Below are 13,117 nucleotides of genomic sequence, written 5' to 3'. Positions count from 1 at the left end.
CTAGAAGGATTAAGATTTTTTAATAGAAGTAATTTACAAATCTGTTTATCTTTCTGGCACCAGTTGATTTAAAAAAAAGTGGAGTACCCCTTTAAGTACAGCAGAATATTCAAAAACTTTTATATGGTCTATTTACTTTTTAAACCTAATTTTCTCAAATTACTACATAATGATAACCTTTATTATCTATGTATGAGGGACAGCAAGGTTTTTATTCCGTTAAGATCAGAATCATTTTTCTATGAGTTAGCCCACAGTTAAAAATGATCACCTATCCAGAGGATAGGTAATAACTAGCTGATCGGCAGCGGTCTAACCTATGGTACCCCTATCATTCCTAAGAACAGAGATCCTTTGTTATCCAAGGGACTGAAGCGACAGTAAGCATGCTAGGCCTCCACTCTATTTACTATTTAGGATACTTCAGAAGATAGTTAAACACTGTACTTGGCTATCATTGGAAGTCCCATAAAGAGTAAATGGAGTGGCGCTCCAGCATGCTTGCTGTCACCAGGGGACATAAGACCTCCTTTTCTATGATTAATAGGAATTCCAATAGTTGGACCTCCACCAATCGCTAAAACAAACCGGGAGAAGCGCTTGGTTGAGTGTTTCTCTCCGCAATTCACTGACCTCTCTTTCTCACTGCAGGAGGTGGGCACCATTGACTTACTATAGAATCCATCTCCTACACCAAGACAGGGAGAGCAGTGATCCGGGGAAATAAGTGCTCCGCCGCACGCTTCCTCTGGCTCATTCTAACAATCGGTAACAGTCTGAACACTCAGACCCTGACTCATCACAACTTCTGATGTGTCTCTGTGACATGTAAGAAGTTTTTTTTTTTAAATAATAGAAACACTCTATTACTAAGGGGCCACAAAGCATATATAGGCAGAAGAAAAGGAAGTGAAAACTACTTTTCTGCACTTGTCTCAAGTATAAATTTATAATATTGTAAGACATATCAAACCAGAAATCACATGGGGCATATAGGCTGAATTCAGTTTATAATGTTGTCACATGCATTTTAAGCAACTCAAAGTAAAAGCAAAGGCTAACAATAAATATTTATTTTAATTTGACTGCTATTTCGAGTATGATACTAAAAGCCTCGGGCCATTGGAGGTGCTGGCTTCTATTCTCTTCTCACAGAGACAGGCCAAGGTTATTCTATCTCCTTCCTCCTCCACTAGTATGATCTGCCTGAGAATGCTATGAGTTTCACTAGACTGATTGTCTACACACAGCCAACTTTTTTTTCACTGGGGTTTGAGCCAAGGTTCTTTCGTGATCCTCCCACAGTTTAGTCAGTTAGTTGACCCGTGAGAAAATTGCAAGCAATAACCTGACTGTGCACTGCTGCATGGCAAGTCATGTTGAAATCATAGAAGACGAGCTTTATTTCATATACTTCCTAACTGAAAGAGCCATGTTTTCTGTATTCCCAGATAATATGCTTCTTTCTTCCATTGCCTTTGTGTATGTTCCTCATCCTTACAATACTGAAATGTGTCATTTTAATTTCAATTCACAGTGAGAAAATATATAACTGGAATAAGTCCAGTTTAAAGTCAACAGACCTTTGGGCAGAGTTCCTGTGTAAAAATAGTGAACTGTCATAAAGATGAATAAAAGCATAACCACCCACATACAAATGAATGTACATGAGAAGATTAGACAATTACCATGTCAGGATTCTCACTAAACTGATAAATCTAGAAGAAATGAGGCGGCCCCGTAAACTTCTACTATAGCAGTTTAACTGTGTGAGACTCGGGTGTACACTGCAATATCGAACAGCAACCACCATTAACACATGTAATAGCAGAAACAAAAAGATATCCTGCACTCACCGCATCAATACAGGTCATACGGCTTCTGTTCGGGACCTCCGGAGGTCCCGAAGAGGAGTCGTATGACCTGTATTGATGGTGAGTGTAGGATATCTTTTTGTTTCTGCTATTACAGTGGTCCCTCAACATACGATGGTAATTTGTTCCAAACGACCCATCGTTTGTCGAATCCATCGTATGTTGAGGGATTCGTGCAATGTAAAGTATAGGAAGCTGTACTCACCTGTCCCCGCCGCTCCGGACCAGATCCTCACCGCTCCCGATGCTGTCCCAGGGGCTCCCGATGCTGTCCCGCTGCTCCGGTGTCTTCTTTGCGATCCTCCGGCTTCTTCCGCATCTTCTGCAGGGTCCGGGCCTTGCTTTCTGGTGACGTTATTACGCTGCTGTGCCGGCAGACGCCGAAGGATCGCGAAGTGGACCCGGAGCATCGGGAATTGGTAAGCGAACCTGCCCGGGATGCTTAAACTGCTATCCGACAGCAGCTTAAGCATTTTGCGCTGTCGGATAGCAGTTAATGCGATGGCCCCGACATATAAAAGCATTGTATATCGATGCTGACATCGACATGTCATGGCCTCTGAGAGGCCATCGTATGTTGATTTTATCATATGTCGGGGCCATCGCATGTCGGGGGGTTTCTGTACATATGTTAATTCTCACTAAACTGTTCTCTAAAGTATTGCAGGAATTATCACCTATAGTCATATTTAAAGGGGGTATCCAGGAAAAAACTTTTTTTCATATATATCAACTGGCTCCAGAAAGTTAAACAGATTTGTAAATTACTTCTATTAAAAAATCTTAATCTTTCAGTACTTTTTAGCTGCAGAAGTAGAGATGTTATTTTCTGTCTAAGTGCTCTCTGATGACACGTGTCTCGGGTACTGTCCAAAGTAGAAGCAAATCCCCATAGCAAACCTCTTCTACACTGTGCAGTTCTCGAGACATCCCGAGATGTCAGCAGAGAGCACTGTTGCCAGACAGAAAAGAACAAGTCAACTTCAGCAGCTGATAATTATTGGTAGGATTAAGATTTTTTAATAGAAGTAATTTACAAATCTGTTTAACTTTCTGGAGCCAGTTGATATATATATATATATATATATATATATAAAGTTTTCTTCCTGGAATATATTGTTAAAAAGAACCTTTCATCAGATTAAGTGCTTCAAAATACATCTAATAAAGATGATTAAATGTGTAGACTTGTTCACAACATGTATTAGCTACCAATAGGGGAAGGTAAAAGAGGGTGATCTCCAAATTGTCTGCAATTGTATTATTGTTTTACGCTGTTTACTTCTGTGCTGTAATGTGCTATACATTAACTTTATGGAACCAATGCATTTAATCTGCAAAGTCAATGGATACCACTATATGTTGCTATATCATCACAGGCAATATATGGAGGCACATATGGATAACAGGAAAGTAGTGTGGTTGAGACCACATGGTATGTCTGGGGAGGCTGTGTATCTGAGTCAGGAGACTGCTGGACCCACAGGTCCGACTCAAGTAAAAGAAGTCAGAGCAGGAATAGAATGTGTACATTTTCCAGGCTCTGGTAAGGAGTAACCCTAGCCCCATGTAGGTGGGCCTACTTATGTCCCTTTCTGACACTATTCTTGGGCAGTGGAGCAATACAGATACCAGTGAGTATTCATAGCTACAGCAGCACTCACAGTGACTTTGCTCATTACCAAGGAACTTTTTTGCAGCGGCAACTTGCCTCTGAGGACACTGAGTTTGAAGGGGTATTCCATTTGTTTTTGTTTTTTTACTGTGCTACAGGGGCTGTAAAGTTAGTGTAGTTCATAATATATTCCTCTGTACCTGTTTTGATGGCTGTCTCACAATTCATATGTAATATTTGCCCTGAATTTTCATTTTTAGCAGCATCCAAATTGAGTGTTGTCTCAGGCTTTTATGAGGTTGGATGACAAAGAGTATGACAGTGCTTCGATGAGTGAAGTGATCGCTGGGTGGGTGGGAGAGCATTCTCCACAGGGATGCAGGGAATTGTAGCTTCAAGCACAGCACACATGGAAGGGAGCCTAGCTGTGCTGCAATGGGTGGGGTGACGGATGTGTGGGAGGGAGGAAAGTGGCTTCACACTGAAAAATAAGGCATTCCTGAGACTTATACTTGGAGTAGGGAACTCCAACAAGAAATAGCTATCTATATATATAAAACTCAACGTGTGTGTGTGTATGTATGTGTGTATGTTCCAGCATCACGTCCAAAGGGCTATAGATATTAACATGAGACTTGGCACACACATTACTTATATATCAACAACAAACATAGGATAGGTGATTTAACCCTTACTCACCCCCATTTGCCAGGGGCGGGGTTTATGTTTAAAGTCCCATACAAGTCAATGGGAAATATGTTACTGCATAACTTCCAAACGGCTGGAGATATTTCAATAATACTTGGTCACATGTTACTTATATGTCCACTTAAAATATAGGATAGTTAATTTAACCCTTAACTACCCCCTTTTTTGAGGGTAGGGGTTTTTATTTAAAGTCCCATGCAAATCAATGGGAAATGTATGTTCCCACATAACTTCCGTACGGCTGGAGATATTTTAATAACTGGTACACATATTACGGGTTGGGATAGGAGGTCGACATAGGAGGACGGGATAGGAGGACGCGATAGGAGGACGCGATAGGAGGACGGGATAGGAGGTCGGGATAGGAGGTCGGGATAGGAGGATGGGATAGGAGGTCGAGATAGGATGACGGGATAGGAGGTCGAGATAGGAGGTCGTGATAGGAGGACGGGATAGGAGGTCGAGATAGGAGGACCGGATAGGAGGACAGGATAGATGGACTGGATAGGAGGACGGGATATGAGGATGGGATAGGAGGACGGGATAGGAGGACGGGATAAAAGGACAGAAAAGGAGGACAGGAAAGGAGGACGGGAAAGGAGGATGGGATAGATGGACGGGAAAGGAGGACAGGATAGGAGGACAGGATAGGAGGACGGGATAGGAGGATGGGAAAGGAGGACGGGAAAGGAGGACGGGAAAGGAGGTCGGGATAGGAGGACAGGATAGGAGGTCAGATAGGAGGACGGGATAGGAGGACGGGATAGGAGGACGGGATAGGAGGTCGGGATAGGAGGTCAGGATATGATGACGGGTTAGGAGGTCGGGATATGACAACAATATATGAGGACGGGATATGAAGTCAAAAGCTTCCTCCTTTGTTTATTTTCCTTCCCAACAAGGATTAGGAAGGAAAAACCGGGCAACGCCGGGTACTCAGTTGGTTTCACATAAAGAAAGCAGAAGTGTTAAGGTGGACTCACAGCACAGCCATTTAAATCCAAGACAAGCATGGATCCTTCCTAACATGTCCATACTGTACAAGAGGCAATAGCCCTTTGAAGCACAGTGTGAACTGCAGACTTAATCTGTAAAAAGGAACTGCACAGTAGGTACGCACACACATCTAAGGTTGGTGAAGGTGATTCTAAGAACTGGGATGTAACCTAGCAGTCACAAACACCCCTGTAGTTAGTGGGGCATTATACATAAGTGGCTGGTGCAACCTACTAATAATGGCAGGCTGGTATGCTGTGGTAGTGCTAACCTCCCTTAGTCCCATAGCACCATGGAAGGTTCAGATTGAAGTCAGCAGTGGAGGTTCTGAGAGAAAATAAAAAGAACATCAGGGGACGATTTAACATGTATGTAACAGCAATATCTACATACAGTACAGTAACATTTTCTAAGCAATTCCAATTAAAAAAAAATAATATTTTGCTCGATCTAACATTTGTTCATGCTGCTCTGATCCACTTGGATTTAAGCAAAGGAGGAAATTTATATTTTTTCTTTAGACCAGAGCATAACGGGAGCAGCAACATCAAAAGTATTTATCATTTTTTTACTCACTGATGTGCTGCCACACTCAACACTGCTGCCCCAGGCACATGCCCACAGATGCTTAATGGCAAATACAATACAATATACTATATAAAGTATATTTGTGGTGTGAACCTAGCCATACATTAGTCTAACATTGCTGATCCTCTTTTGCTTGAGAAACTCAGCCTGTTATGATCTGTCAGACCTAAATATACTGGCCTAAATAGGGATACACCCACATATCTGAACAGTTAGTTTAATCTTCCCAATATAGAATGCTATGTTTCTTTAAGATGACACATTGGTGAAACATAAATCAGTACCTGTGTAATATATGCATTTCATTCCAGAAAGATTTCATGTACATAAACTGATCCAGCATTGTTATATCACAGAAGAAATATTGTTATTTAGCTACCATAAAAATGTTTAGGTAATGTCCCAGTAGCATGAGGAGACCATAGGGCCTCACAATCCATAAGATTAAAAGATGAATTTTCAAATTTAAATTGAAGATTTATGGTAGCTAGTGCTACCATAAATTTTTTTAGGTAATGTCCCAGCAGCATGAGGAGCCCATATAGTGGCTGAAAAACACAGCCTGGAGGTGGCTGAAGCATGAGAAGACTATATAGTGGCTGAATGGCACAGACTGGAGTTGGCGACAGCAAGAGGAGACCATATAGTGGCTGAATGACACAGCCTGGAGGTGATGCAAGCATGAGGTTCCATATAGTGGCTGAATGACACAGCGTGAAGGAGGCGGCAGCATGAGGAGAACATAAAGTGGCTGAATGGCACAGCCTGGAGTTGGTGGCAGCATGAGGAGACCACAAAGTGGCTGAATGACACAGCGTGGAGGTGGAGGCAGTATGAGGAGACCATATAGTGGCTGAATGACACAGTCTGGAGTTGGCGGCAGCATGAGACCATATAGTATTAAGCATCTATCCGTGAGTGCCGGGATTTTTTCACTTACCTATGCTGACTACTGGTCCGCTGGCACCACACTACCGAGACGAGTACCGACTCCCCGCTGCCTACATGAGACCATATAGTGGCTGAATGACACAGCCTGGAGATTGCAGCATGTGGAGAACATATAGTGGCTGAATCACACAGCGTGGAGGTGGCGGCATTATGAGGAGACCATATAGTGGCTAAATGACCCAGCATGGAGTTGGCAGCAGCATGAGACCATATAGTGCCTGACTGACACAGCCTGGAGATTGCGGCAGCATGAGGAGAACATATAGTGGCTGAATGACACAGCCTGGAGTTTTCGGCAGCATGAGGAGACCATATAGTGGCTGAATGGCACAGCCTGGAGTTGTTGGCAGCATGAGGAGACCATATAGTGGCTGAATGGTACAGCCTGGAGTTGGCGGCATCATGAGGAGAACATATAGTGGCTGAATGACACAGCGTGGAGGTGGCGGCAGCATGAGGAGAACATATAGTGGCTCAATGAAACAGCATGGAGGTGGCGGCAGAATGAGTAGAACATATAGTGGCTGAAAGGCACAGCCTGGAGTTGGCGGCAGCATGAGGAGAACATATAGTGGCTGAATGGCACAGCCTGGAGTTGGCGGCAGCATGAGAATACCACATAGTGGCTGAATGGCACAGCCTGGAGATGGTGGCAGCATGAGGAGGACATATGGTGGCAGAATAAGACAGCCTGGAGGTGACAGCAGCATCAGGAGTCCTGAAAGTGACCCGGTGACAGAGTGCTGCGGTGGGTAGCAAAACCAGTGCCCGGTGGCGAAGGTGGGTGAACAAAGGTTTGATGCGGAGGAATGTTTGTAACTGGGGAGCAGCACCTTAAATCTGTTTGGCACTATCAGTATTTGTTAAGTGTTGGTGTGGCACCATTATTAATCTACTCTGATGCATCAGGCATTGGTGGGTTAAAAATCCTGGCTGATCCATGCCTGATTCATCTTCACAAAGGTCAGTCTCTCCACATTTTTCATGGACAGACGAGTTCTCCTTGGGGTGACTATGGCCCTCGCCGCACTAAACACCCGCTCTGATGGCACACTACTGGCCGGGCAAGGACAGCTTTTCCAGGGCAAACTCTGCTAGTTGTGGCCACAAATCAAGTTTGGCTGCCCAGAAGTTCAGCGGATCTTCAAGGTGTGTTGGCATGGGCATGTCAAGGTATGCCACCACCTGCTGGTTCAGGTCCTGCTCCTGGTCTACCTGCTGCTGATGAGTTGCTTCACTATGCGGGTGAAGAAAGGTACTCATAAGTAACTGTAAATTCAGGCTGCTGCTGAGCTGGTACTGCTCCTTCCACCCCACCGCTCCCCAGCAGCCACGGCAGTGGAAGGTGAGCGCAGAGGGCCCCCCGAGTCAGACCTGCGAGAAGATGGACGATGGCGCCGATAGGCATCGGCCAACTGACTATGTAGGATGTTTCTGTAGTAGGTCAGTTTGTCCTCCCTCTCAGGGGGTATAAAAAAAGGCCCCCATTTTGTGCCGGTAGCGAGGGTCCAATAAGGTGGAGAGACAGAAGTCCATCTTTTGACAATTCGGCGGTCACTACACAAGCAACTGAGCATAAATCGGGCCATTTGTGCAAGTGACTCGGAGGGACTACCTGCCTTCATCTACACTGCATACACTGCCATGGTGTGTCTGGGTCCTTGCCTTCCTCATAACCCTCTAGCTCCTCTGGCTGCTCCTGCTCCTCTTCTCCTTTCAGATAACTAGAAAAACCACCCATTTTGCGAAACCTAAACTGTGCTCCACTGTGCCCCTCCCCCTCCTCCTCCAGTTCAGCTCCCATGTGGCCGTGATATGTAGGTGCCACATCTCCAGTGCCCTGACCAGCCATCGTTTCCAACACGTGTTGTAGTAGATAAAGCAGTGGAATGACGTTGTTCATTATGTAATCCTAGTGAGTGACTAATAATGTGGCTTCCTCAAAAGGCCTGAGCAATGGGCAGGTGTCATGTATGAGCTGCCACTGGTTCACATTAAAGTTACACAGGGGAGTACCCCTAAACCCATGGATCATCGAGAAATCGGTGATGGCTTTTCTCTGTTCGTATAGTCGGTCCAACATATGGAGGGTTAAATTCCAGCGTATGGCAACGCCCAAATCAGACTGTGTTGGGGGATACCGTTCTGACGCTGCAGCTCAAGGAGGGTGGGCTTTGCGGTGTTCGAGAGGCTGAAGTGTATGCAAAGTTTCCTTCCTATTGAAAGGATGTCTTGCAAATTGGGTGAACACTTCAGTGACTGCTCGACATCCAGATTGAACACGTTTACTATGCAGGGCGCATGGCTCAAGCTTCCTTGTCACAGCGCAGACAAGATGTTCTTCCCGTTGTCATTCACCATGGTTCCCATTTCCAGTTTTCTGAGACTTGTCCGTGCAGTGGAAGCTGAGGACACAGTAGAGGATGAGGAGGAGGAGTCACACACTGTCACAGGACAGTGTCAGAGAGCGTGGAGGAGGAAGTGGTGTGACCTGTCCAAGTTGGTGTTGTGACTGTGCAGGAACCACATTCACCCAGTGGGCCGTAAAGGACATGTATTGTCCCTGACCATAGTTACAGCTCCACACGTCGGCGCTGCCGTGCACTTTGGTACACACCGACAGAGTCAAGGACTGGCCCACCTTCTCTTCCACAAAATTGTGCAGGGCTGGTACTGCCTTCTTCACAAAGAAATGACAGCGTGGCACTCTCCACCTCGGCTCGGCACAAGCCATCAGTTCTCTGAAAGGTGCAGAATCCACCCCTTGAAAAGGGAGGGACTGCAGTACTAGCGACATGGACAGGAGCACATTCAGCTTCTGCGCCGTTGGATGAGTGGGCGCATACTGTTGTTTCTTGGACATGGCTTTGCCGATGGATTGCTGGCGAAATGACTGACTAAAAGTAGGAGGAGCAGGAGCATTTGGAGCGACAAAATATGGGTATGACTCCCTTCGACGGAGGTGGTGGAGCCTTGGCTGGCTGAAACAGGGAGCGGTGTGCCACTGATCAGGCTGGACCACCACATCAGATTCTCCTTGGCTGCTTTATGGTGACGCAGCATATGTTGACACAGGGCCGTGGTGCCAACAATGGGACCATGGCCACGCTTCACCTTCTGCCGAAACATCTTGCATGTGGCTATGTTAACCTCCTCCTGATGCTTGATGAAAAACTGCCACACCGCTGAGTGGCTGATTTTCCCACCAACAGTCCAAACTAATTGACTGCTATTGCCGCTGTCTCCAGGAACCCCTGTTCCACTACCGCCTGGGAAGGTAGGCTGCCATAAAGCAGGTGGTCTCCCAAGGGCACGTTTGGCTCCAGACTTTCCACTTCTGCCACCATGCTAACTGCGAACCATGCTACCACCTTGCTGGCTCATCTGCTGCCTCACGGGCAACCTACAACCCTTTTCTCCTGATGATGATGAAGCCCCTTCTACACCCAGCTCACAATTGCGATCAGCTTCATCATCAACAACAAGTGTCAGCACATCACTGATGTCCTCCTCAAGTTCCTCAACAGTGTCTGCTTCAGGACCCTGAACGCTGGCAACACCACCTCCCACGTCTTTCTCCTCATCACCTCACTGCTGGCAACACCCTCATCACTCTCCTCATTACCTGCTGACTAGCGGAGGAAGCGGCTGATGTCACCTCCACTTCTTGGCTGGGCAGTAGCTGCTGACTTTCCTCTATTAAATCATCCTCACAATAGTGGAGCTGAACCTACAGCATAAGATATTTCTGTAGGGGAGGGAACAGCATAGGACAGAGGCAATGGGAGGACAGGGACTGCTCTCGGGCAATGCCAATTGAGGATTGTGTCTGAGGAACCCACCGACTGTTGATTGGGGGTATCAGATGTCACTTGTGATGAAGTGGATGACCGTGTTAACCAATCGATGATTGGCAGATGGGTTGCTGGTCGAGACACAACCGTTAGCTGATACTGGGAGATCAGGCCTCTCGCTGCGACTCCTACTGCCACTTGCCCCTTGTCTGCTTCGACCTCTGCCTGCACCTAATGAATTTAGTTCTCTCCCACTCCTCTGTGCATGTTCTGGCACTTCTCTGCCTGACATACTTAGTGCGTATATGAGGGGAGTACAATACGCTTCACAATGCTTAAAACAGTATTTGTCTAGAACAGCAACAGGTGTGTACTTTTGGCTGGCCTTTTACAGTAACTAGGCCCTTAAGACTTTATCAGGAGAAAAATGGTACAACTCTTAGATGTACGTATGTGGTATGCACTTATGAGGGCAGTAGAATGCATCCACTATGCTTAACAGTATTTGTCTAGAACAGCAGCAGGTGTGTACTTTTGGCTGTCCTTTCACAGTATCTAGGCCCTTGAGTGTTTAACAGGTAGAAAATAGTACACCGCTTAGATGTAGGTATGTGGTATGCACTTATAAGGGGAGAAAAATGTGCTACAGTATGCTTAAAAAAGTATTTGAGTACAACACCAGCCGGTGAGTACTTTTGCCTGGCCTTTCACAGTGTCTAGGCTCTTGAGAGTATAACAGGTACAAAAAAGTACACCACTTTGATGTAGATATGTGATATGCACTTATGAGAGCAGAATAATGAGCTACAGTATGCTTGCTTAAAAAAGAGTATTTGAGTAAAACACCAGCTGGTGAGTACTTTTGCCTGGCCTTTCACAGTATCTAGGCCCTTGAGAGTTTAACAGGTACAAAATATTACGCAACTTAGATGTACGTGTGTGGTATGCACTTATGAGGAGAGAAAAATGCGCTACAGTACGCTTAAAAAAGTATTTGATTATAACACCAGTCGGTGAGTACTTTTGCCTGGACTTTCACAGTATCTAGACCATTAAGGGTTTAACAGGTACAAAATAATACACCACTTAGATGGTAGGTATGTGGTATGCACTTATGAAGGCAGAAAAATGCACTTGAGCACAACACCAGCAGTAGACACCAATGCTGCAGCATACAGTCACTGTGTACTACACCCAAAAGTGCACTCTCTCTCTCTCAATCTCACTCCATTCCCTATCAGTGCTTCTTGGCAGGATTTGTGCATAAGCTGAATCGCTGCTGTTTTTCTGTGCAACTCTCTGTAATAGAACGCTGTAGACAGTGACTGGGAGGTAAATTTCTACAGGGCATATTGTTCTTTGTCCCTCTGTGCAAAAGAACGCTGACTTGACTAGGAGGTGAATCGCTGCAAAAAAAAAAGCTTTTCTGTGTAACATACAGCGCTGTCTGTCCCTATATATCTCTCTGCAGTGAAAGGATGAAGTGACTGGCCGCAATATGGCTGCCATTTATATAGGGCTTTGACATCACAGGCGTGTCTGGCTGCATCTTGCATGTGATTCTGGGTCATCCTGATGACCCTTGTTCCAGCCTTCCCAGGATTCCCTGCCCCATGTCCTCACATGTGGATCCGCCATTTTAGATGCCCTGGAGCCTGGACCACACTAAATGGAGTTTAATGAAGCGATATTCGGATTTGTTGAGAATTGAATTTTTCCTGAAAATCGTAATGAATTTGGATTCATCAGATTCGATTCGCTCATCTCTAGTCTAGTAGCATATTTCTTACACGAAATGTTCATAAAAATATATCTGACATATCACAAGCTGGTATATAATCCCAAGGATTTTACATTCAGAAGCCTTATTGGACAACATATGGTCTACATATCTTAAAAAGCTTACCAAGTTCATGTTAAATTAATTCTGTAGCCACTTCTCAATTGAAGAGGCTTTAACTTATAGTGACAACAACACTGTACAATGGGGACTCCCCATATTTAATGCAGAGCACAGCACTAATAATGATATACTTAAAACGCTTACTTCTACAATCAGCAGCTGGGAATATATTGGCGTAACTTACACCTTTACATGGATGGAAGCACCCACAGATGGTATCTAACCTATAGGTGCGAACAGCATATCACAAGAATCAATGAATGTCCTAGTGTACGTGTGTAAGAGATCGAGAAATCAGACTGTGAACACCATTGGGGACAGGGACTGATGTGAGGGATGACAAACTCTTTACAGCACTGTGGGATATATTGGCACTGTATATGCAAAATAAATAAATGATGAATGAATGAATGAATCAACTAAATAATCACGTGTTTTGGCAGGTTTGAAAAAAAGGATTATGTATGGAAATTTGTGGAAAGCAAATTACATTGTTGTTCAAAAAATTATATAGTATATCACAAAATCTTACTGTATATGGAAAAACGTTATAATAATGGTGCATAGAGATGTCAATTGTAGTGTAAGTACACTCATTCCTTCCTCCTCAGTTCTGGTACTAAAAGCTGCTATTAGTGGCAAAGCACTGAATTACATAATAAGAGCAATATGTGTTGTTCACAATGTT

The sequence above is a fragment of the Hyla sarda genome, chromosome 5, assembly GCF_029499605.1.
Source record: "Hyla sarda isolate aHylSar1 chromosome 5, aHylSar1.hap1, whole genome shotgun sequence".
Taxonomy (NCBI): Eukaryota; Metazoa; Chordata; class Amphibia; order Anura; family Hylidae; genus Hyla; species Hyla sarda.
The sequence above is the reverse complement of the archived record's forward strand: the minus strand, read 5'-3'. Positions refer to the sequence as shown.